This window comes from Hypomesus nipponensis, chromosome 2 (assembly GCF_054491055.1).
Source record: "Hypomesus nipponensis isolate SF chromosome 2, ASM5449105v1, whole genome shotgun sequence".
Classification (NCBI taxonomy): domain Eukaryota; kingdom Metazoa; phylum Chordata; class Actinopteri; order Osmeriformes; family Osmeridae; genus Hypomesus; species Hypomesus nipponensis.
This window is the reverse complement of record NC_140362.1, coordinates 19,774,425-19,784,098: the sequence shown is the minus strand read 5'-3', so window position 1 is coordinate 19,784,098 and position 9,674 is coordinate 19,774,425.

Here is a 9,674-nt window from a genome sequence, read left to right as displayed (position 1 = left end):
GATAGCAACTAACTCTCTGCATAGTGAGAGTAAGACAGAGAGAGAGAGAGAGAGAGAGAGAGAGAGAGAGAGAGAGAGAGAGAGAGAGAGAGAGAGAGAGAGAGAGGGAGAGGGAGAGGGAGAGGGGATATGGTCTGGTATAATAAGTGATAACGTCCCAGTTTGCCTTGGTTTGGCCTGTCTGCATTGTTTACTGCTTTGACGACTTCAATTTATGATATTCCCTTCAACTCATCAATACATAAACTGCAATCTCGATCATGTTTCAATGTTTAGGGCTGTCAAGGTTTTATTGAGCTTAAGAGACTGTGATGGACATGTTCGACTGTGATTGGCACGTTAAAACATGAAGCATGATACTGTAAGCTACCGCTTCTCTATTAAATAATAGATGGCAAAAAATGCAAATGATTCAGCCATAAGATCATGGTCATCTTTTACAAAATATCTTCCCTCATCTTGACCATAATCATTTAGATTATGTACTCTTCAAAAGGTTCCTAGATCCCCATTTGGCTGCAGTATGAACATACAGGCCAGCCTTCAGAGCCTACAGCCCACTGAGTTAACTGTGGAGGACACTTGTCATATGCGGCCACAGACAGAGTGAGCGTTTGGCCGCTGTTGACAGGAGGGGGGGCCGTATTGACCGGATCATGCCGGGGAGGCGTGTCTCTAGTACCGCGTCCAAACCGTTCGTGGCGTTTAATACACTGTAGCGGTGGTCTCCTCCAGCCTTCGCAGGCTTCCAGCAGCCATCGGGATCAATATGCACTAGTCTAGACTGGGACAGAGCATCGGATGAGGGAAGAGTGATACAGCAAGAGAGGACGACATGGATGGAGGGAAAGTAGTGAGAGACCAATAGGAAGGAGGAGAAAGAAAAAGGAGCTGAGAGGTAGAGGGAGAGGTAGAGGGAGAGGGAGAGGGAGAGGGAGAGGGAGAGGGAGAGGGAGAGAGAGAGTCCGCAAGACACAAAGAGGAGGAGAGAGAGAGGAAACAAAATAATCAGAGACATGGTTTGAAAAGCACGGAAGTAGAAAGGGACAGATGGAGAGAGGAAGTGGGCGAGTGAATGGGGAGAAGCGGGAATAAAGAGAAAGAAACAGAGAGTGGCCAGTGGATGAAAGAGACATTCAGCCCAGAGAAAACAGATCCGGTGGAATGGAGATCGACACTGCAAAAGAGGAAGACGGGGACACTGGGGAGGATATACACAGGAAGTGAAACACGACGTGGAGGGAAGAGTGTAGTGAAAAGAGATAGAGAAAGAGAGAGCGTGTGTGCGTGTGAGAGAAAGAGGGGAGGGGGAGAAAAACAGAAGGGAGAGAGAGGGGGGGGGTAAAATTTCCATCAGGTTTTCAATTGGGGCGGATCAATAGTGTATTAGAGCTCACCTTGACCCTGTCTCTCCCCCTTCTCCCTGGCCCAGCACACAGGCCAAGCTACTCTCTCTCTCAGCAGGGGGTGGAGAGGGGGAGCGATTGCATTACGGCCTCCCTTTCTTGGACCAAAGTGGCAGAAAATGGCACAATAAAAGCAGGAGAGGAGACAGAAGAAATGAGGACTAAGTCGAGCGATGGAGAAAGAGAGTGAGAGAGAGTGGGTGAGAGTGGAGAGTAGAAAGGTAGCCCTTTGGAAAGTGCTGTATTGTTGTGTTTGTTTGGTTGGAACTGTAGGTATGAAAGAGGAAACCGGTTTGTGTTCAGAGGCTGAGACATGCGCACACACAAAAAACACATACCCACACTCTTTCTCCACTTTTTACACACACATACACACACACACACACACACACACACATACAAACTCAAAGTTTTTCTTAGCTGTGGTGGGCTATAACCATTCCATAACATTTCTGTGGTACCTGTCTTATATGGCAACTTGGCTACCTTCATACTTCCTCTTGCAGTATAACATACATTGTCCTCTGGGTTGTATTTCAATTCAGTACTGGAATTGTTCCATTGTGTTGTCTATCTTTCACATGGTACCATTGCCCAGGACACGTACGCACACACAACACACACATGTGCACACACACACGTGCACACACACACGTGCACACACACACGTGCACACACTCTAGACAGGACACCCTACATCACATGAGGACACAAGACTTCAAACCATTTCAGGAGGACAGAAGCGGGGGCAAAGGGAGCATGAGGATGGGGAGAGGTTGAATGAAAAAAATTGATCCGGGAATTTAGCATTTAGACACAGTTTACAAAGCGATATAGAGGGGAGTCACGGGAGGGAGGGGGGGCCGTGGGGAGGACACTTAACTTTAAAAAAGGTCAGCTTTGCCCAATTGACTAACTGTAACCCCGGTTTAGGTCAAAATACTGCAGGATATGGCATGTGTGGTGTAAGTCGTCAAGTTTGTGATGTGCATTTTAATTTGGAAAATGAAGAAAATATTGTAAAGTTTCGCGGTCAGTTGATGATCTTAGTCCATTCAGATTTCTATGCGGTAGACCTTAACACACGGTTTGTAAGTAGAACCGTCTCTTCTTCCCTACATTTCCTAGCCTTGTTCCTATTGTCACCCAAGCACACTCGGGCGCTCATGCACACGCTGAGACTATCAACAACACGCAAGTACACTTACACGCGCACACACACACTCCGTCCCTCTTGCTGAGGGGAAAAAAGAGAAGAAAAAAGAAGAGAAAAAAAGAAATCGATCGCCGGGGATAGCGGTGCGCGTCGGAGGATCGTATCTTGTCAAAATAATATATTACCCTCATCCCCGGCTGATCGATGCGGTGGATTAGGGACGGAGGGCTCCCTCTCTCCTTCTCTCCACCCTCTTTCCCCTCTTTTCCTCCCGGCGCTCCGTGCAGTTTAATATTTACCTCCGTGAAAGAGCGGCCGCGACGGCGCTCACTCCTAATTGATTCCGACACTTGGGGCTCTGGTTCGGGCTGCGGATGAGAGCGGGAGGGGTGGGTTGAATGCAGAGAAAGAAATAGAAGGAAGGAAACAGTGGTCGAAGAAAATAGTGTAAATAGCGAACGGGAAGATGGATAGAACAATGAACGGAAACAAATATATAAAAACCTTATAATTTTGGTAGTCCAAGCTGGTCGTTAGAGGAGGGTATTGATAACAGATTTTGATATGATAGGCGTTTAGTAAGAGAGGGGCAAATAATAAACTCAATGGACAGGATACACTAGAGGCCTTCTGTTTCATGAGGTGGATGGAGTGATAGAGTAAAAGATGGATGAGAGAGGATGAGAGGAGAGTGGGAAAGTAAGAGAAAGTAGAGGTGAGAGGGGTAAGACGAAAAACCGAGAGCGGACGGACAGAATGTAGGGATGAATGGATGGAGAGAGGCAGAACAGAGGGATGAATGGTGCGGCCTGAACAGAGGAAATGAATCAAGACGGGAAAGGGGAAACAGAGGGAAGCTGGAGGAAATGGGAAGAATGGAGAGTGTCTGGAGGAGAGACGAGCAATGGAGTGATGAGAAACAAGAGAAAACAAGAGATTAAGAAAGAGACATAAAGAGAAATGAGGGGGAAAGAAATATATGAAACATGAAGGGGGGGGGGGGGGGGGCATGGAGCACCAAGAAATGGAAAAGAGGTAAAAAAACAGGGGTGAGGGGAAAAAGAGCATGAGAGGAGGTGACAGGATGATATTGAGGGGGATAGACCGAAATCAGGAGTGATAGTGGAGGGAGGAGGGCGAAAGAGGGACCATATTTTCAGTTGAAGGAACTGGCCTGTCATCTTGTTCCGCCAGCACAGAGCGTTCCTATAAAATAGGGCAAGGAGGCAGGCCGCAGTGGGTGACTTATGTGTATATCTAGCCTTTGTCAATATTTCTTTCTGTCTTCCTTCCTGCTGCTCCCCCTATTGCCCCTTCGCTCCCTTGCACGCTCCTTCCCTCTCTCTCTCTCTCTCTCTCTCTCTCTCTCTCTCTCTCTCTCTCTCTCTCTCTCTCTCTCTCTCTCTCTCTCTCTCTCTCTTTCTCTGTTTCTCTCTCTCTGTATCTCTCGCTCTCTCTCTGTATCTGTTTCTCTCGGTCTCTCTCTGTATCTCTCTCTCTGTTTCTCTCTCTGTTTCTCTCTCTCTCTGTTTCTCTCTCTCTGTTTCTCTCTCTCTCTGTTTCTCTCTCTCTCTGTTTCTCTCTCTCTCTCTCTCTCTCTCTGAGCCTCTCTGATCTCTCTCAGCCTCAATCTCTCTTCTCTGTCCTAGTCTCAGTATTTACGCCCTCTACCGACAGTGCTATTCTCTCTACATTGTCCCTCTTTCTCTGTGAGGCTGACACAACAGTATAACTTGGCCTTGAAGAACAGAAGTGAAATGGTACTTCCTGAGCTTGCACTCCAGTGCACTCTCCACTGCATACCGTATCATAATTAATGGTCTATTATGAGACTACATTTCTCAAATTGAAAATCGTTTTTTTTGTTGTTTATTGGACTACTCATACAGTACTGCAGTACCAAATCTCGTATCCAGCCTGCCTCTATCATCCATCTTCAACGTACACTAAGGAATAATGCTCAACACTTGTCTGTGCCAAGCTCTATGTGTGTGTGTGTGTGTTTGTAAGTGCGTGTGTGTGTCAGTGAGAGAGAGGAAAGAGAGAGAGAGGAAAGCGAGAGAGAGAGAGAGAGAGGAAAGAGAGAGAGAGCGACTTCCTTTCATACAGTAACACCAGGTGGTGATCTCATTTATTCATTTGGGCCGAGGGTGGAGCGCATCTCCCCGCCCTCATGCAGTTTCGCTGGCATCCTCAGTCAACCCCTGGAGGGCCTCGTCTACATGTGCAGACCCCAGAACATAAGGCTCGGAGTGAACCTTAGACGCTACCTTCAGTGAAGTCAACAGGACGAGACCCTCTTAGAAAGGTTGATCTGTAAAGGTCATTTCTTCTCAGTGTTCTGGGGTTTTCTACACAGTACCATGAATGGATGTAGGTGGTCGATAAAAGTTGAAGTATCTATTCAATCCAGAGCACAACAGCAGGATTTGAGTATGTCTCTATAAGACAGCATAGACTGATGATGTTACCCATGTCTTGCATTCATATCCACCTCAAAAACTGGGATATTCCATGAGTTTTATATCTGCCAGAGAGGTGAGCAGTGGCTAAGAGGAGAGATTGGGAAAAGGAGTCACTCTGGAACCAGCCAGAACTTATTTATTTTAGAGAACAACCCCAAAAACATAATCCCTCATCCATCTCCATGACCACCTCTGTCTCCGTTTCAATCTCTTTTCATCTTCTCATCCCCCCTCTCCCCTCCCTCCCTCCCTCCCTCCCTCCCTCACTCCCTCCCTTTACCCCTCTCTCTCTCTCTCTCTCTCTCTCTCTCTCTCTCTCTCTCTCTCTCTCTGCATTCTTCTCTATCTCCCCCCCCCCTCTCTCTCTCTCTCCATCTCTCTCTCTCCCCCCTCTCTCTCTTTCCCCTCTCTCTCCCCCCCCACTCTCTCTCTCTCTCCATCTCTCTCTCTCCCCCCTCTCTCTCTTTCCCCTCTCTCTCCCCCCCCACTCTCTCTCTCTCTCCATCTCTCTCCCCCCCCCTCTCTCTCTCTCTCCATCTCTCTCTCTCCCCCCTCTCTCTCTCTCCATCTCTCTCTCTCCCCCCCTCTCTCTCTTTCCCCTCTCTCTCCCCCCTCTCTCTCTTTCCCCTCTCTCTCCCCCCCCTCTCTCTCTCTCCATCTCTCTCTCTCCCCCCCTCTCTCTCTCTCTCCATCTCTCTCTCTCCCCCCTCTCTCTCTTTCCCCTCTCTCTCCCCCCTCTCTCTGTGTTCTTTATTTACACCTCTCCCCTGTTCTCCGTGGTGGCTCAGGGAGCGGTAACAGAAGTGTCAGTTGTCATTATTGGTCTAATTCAGTAATCCGTCATCGCGCGCTCACTGTATGCAGCGCATTATACGCAGCCACAGCAGGTGTACTACGCACTGAGGTGGAGATTCGATTTGACACGCACACAGGCGAGGGCCGACGGGGCTGGGACAGAGAAGCAGGCGGGTGGTGTGTGTGTGTGTGTGAATGTTTGTGTGTGTGTGTGTGTGTGTATGGGTGTGAATGTTTGTGTGTGTGTGGTAATGAGAGCCATGATTCCACTGGAAACAAAGAGGTCTGGGAGGTCTGAGTAGAGAGAAGTGCCATGCAGACAGGTACAAAGGGACACCTGAACACACCCATCCGGCTAAAGGAGAGGCTGATGTATCTTTCGGTATTTACCTTCTCATCCTCGTCCAGTATTCACCATCCTCATCCTGGCAGATTCCGATGAGATTGTTTGCTGTCTAGTTCGTCATGTGCTGTGCATTGTCTCTTATATTTCAAAACAGACATTTCACAAATGCCTGTGCACTGACGTCATAAATAATTGGAATGATTTCTTAACTGTGTTTCTCAACAAACAAAAAAACATAAAAAAATAAGATATAGTTACAGATTAGATTGTGCATGCTTATGTTTCGGTTTTTCACAAATTACTTATTTGGATCAATAATCTTTTTTTCTGCTGCCTTTTATCGTTTTGAGTTATTACGTTTAACACTAAGCATCTGACCTCTAAAAAATATGTCTACCCCAGACCTACAACTGCCATATCCAAGCTGCCGTTTCTTTGGTTGCTAATTAAATAGTGGGAGACAGTCTGGGTCTGAGAAACTTTGAGCGTAGTGAATAGAGACTAGAAGGTTAGCAGCATAGTTTTACGAATAGCTTTCCTTTCTCTCCTCATCAATTGCAATTTGTATGGGAGCACTCACCTCTTAGGTCCCTATGGGCATGCCGGATTCATCTGGTTCTTAACCCCACAAGGCTGCAAATCCAACTACCACTGTAAGAGTTTTAAACAGTTTAAACTATCAGAATGCTTCATGCTGAGTCTGGAAGCCCTAGAAGAATGGTCCAGACTGAGACCACACCACTTCACTTTTCTGTAGTTTAGTAACTCATAGTTCACATATCACTGGAGACCCACCTTCCAATTCTACTGGAGAGTCTTCTTTCAGTACTTTGTTGGTTTCTCCCATTCATAGATTTTTGTTAATTTGTACATACGGATTCATAGAGAAAAAATATATAATTTATCAATTGTATATTTACATTTTCATTTGAACTATCTTATATGTTAAAATTCTGATCTCGTTATCATCATTACATAATTCCATATTTATACCATGGTCTTTATTTTTATGTTCATAATATCTACTATTGTTAGTATATTATAATTTCAATAATATATTATAATACGTAAATAATAATATTTTAATTTTTATTTAAATTATTACATCAAAATTATGTCATTTCGGTAATACATCGTTCATGTTTAAGCTACACGAAAGTGCCCTAAACTTTGATCATTACGAAACTGAAAGAAATTGTAGGCCTATGTAATATATCTATGCCACAGTTTCAAAGTCTGATGCAACATCAGAAATCAATTCATGTTTAAGTTGCCCATTTCACTATTCCCATGGCTACCTGTTACAGGTTACATGCGGTTTCCATTCGTCTTTTGACAAAATAAGGCGTGCTCACAAACAACTTGAAACAGTAGATTCATAATACTACAACAACCAATCATGTTAAAGGAAAACAAAACGAAACACAAGGACAATGGATGTTCATTATCCTCTCTTCAAACTCAATAGCCTATACTCAGAATTTGTCTCAAACGTTTCTGTGTAACATTCACATAGGCTACTCCATAGCCTGTTCATCGAGTATCAGTTAGTATTACACAATATGTAATATAGATTAGGAGTGTGTGTTAATGGAAACAAGTAGGTTAGCTCAACCTGTGGCTTCAAAAAACGGACGCACGGTAATTAACTGGACAACGAACAGCACAGTCACAGGAAGAGAGAAGGATGTAGCCTATGGAGTTAGGAGTTGCAAGTGGCTGTGGAGAGATTAATGGTATGTGTTGAGAATTTGGGTCGGGGTGCTCACTTTTTTGCCCCCTACATGTAATTCTGCAGTTAATCACCATCATTATGACAATAGTACCATCTGCAAGACAGAGAAGAAGACGTAAAGAAAAATGGATGAGAGAAGCGCAGAGAAAGGGGGCACAGGGAAGGAGAGGGCTTGAATTATTACAGTATGTTTGAATGAGTGGGAGATAAAAAGGAGAGAGGGAGGGGGAAAGAGAGCTATGACAGCAGATTTTGGAAGAAAAGAGTGAGGTGAGTCTGGATGAGAGCGAGAGAGAGAAAGAGAGAGAGAGAAAGAGAGAGAGAAAGAGAGAAAGAGAGAGAGAGAAAGAGAGAGAGAAAGAGAGAGAGAGAGGATGAATGGATGGAAAACAAGGATAAGAGATGGGGCGAAATGAAACGTTGAGCGCGGAAGAGTATGGTGCCTCTCTGAGGATGATGAAACACTAATTAAAGTAAACGAGCTACCTGAGCCCTCAGACTAACCCCTTGTCACACTCTGTCAGGAGAAAGAAGGAGAACGGAGGAGGGAGGGGAACTGAGAGGCACACGGAGGGATGTAAGGATAGAGATGGAGATTTGAGTGTGGAAAAAAAAGGAGGGAAAAAGGGTCAATTTAAGTTGGGAAATTCTGTTGTACTCTTCAGGTTGGGCGTACATCTCCACTTCCTGGCTCATCTCAACTTCTCTATGGGTCTAAATCCTGGATGCCTTCATTTCTGCAGTGTGCTCTAACCAAGTAGCTATTCATATTGTGGGTGTAGGTCAGTTCCAGTCTATGATTTTTGCATAGTAGGCTATTCAGCTGTTAGGCCTACAGGTTCACATTGACACTGGCCTAGACCCACAATCTTGACCAGTCTTACTGCATGACAACAAGTCAGTCTTGGCATGTCTAGGGGGTGTTTAAGGCATCCATTGCAAAATACTAAGACGTATTTTTGTTGTTTTGTTTATTTCTTTAGTGTAATTACAGAATTACAAACACAGACTTGACCAAGTGAAGTTCAATCGAATGAGTCATTTGGCGTCCACCATCTTTGTCACTTTGTGTTTGTTAAGATTTTAGTTTAATTAGAATGGCCAACATATTATCTTACAGCGACCTGCGACTATAGTAGCCTTTAATGCCGAAACATTAGTTTCGAGTCCGACTTTATAGACTAATACAAAGAAAATACATTTACAAAAAATACGATTTTGTTATGTCCCTTTTCAATGGCCATCAACCCGATGTGTTAGGCAAGGTCATTGTACTCGCCATGGTCTATGCGGGTTATCTTTAGAACCACCTTTCTTTATTTCTCAATGCTCATATATTCATTCAATTAATCCCCGGACTAATTCGTTCATATATTTATTTACTACATCTCGCTGTTTCTCTCTCCCTTTTTCATCTCGCCAACGATTATCCTGCCGTCTAATTAGAAATCGATACTGTTGGGCCGGCGGGTATTTGCGATGTGTTTGTGGACGTTGAGAACAATTCCCCGGAGAGAGAGAACGGGAGAGTAGAAAGAACAAGAAAAGACACACACGCACAATCGTATAGCCTACAATCACACACCCTCACACACACGCACGCACACACAGACGCACAACACCTCATACTGACAACCAACTTCATAGCTTCCAGCCATTCTTCTCTTTTAAAGGCCAGAATAAAACAAGCAGCATAGAATGAAAATAATATCGTTTTAACGACTGGCACGAGGGATTTCAATGGAATATGCAAGGAGTTATTTTTCCTCCT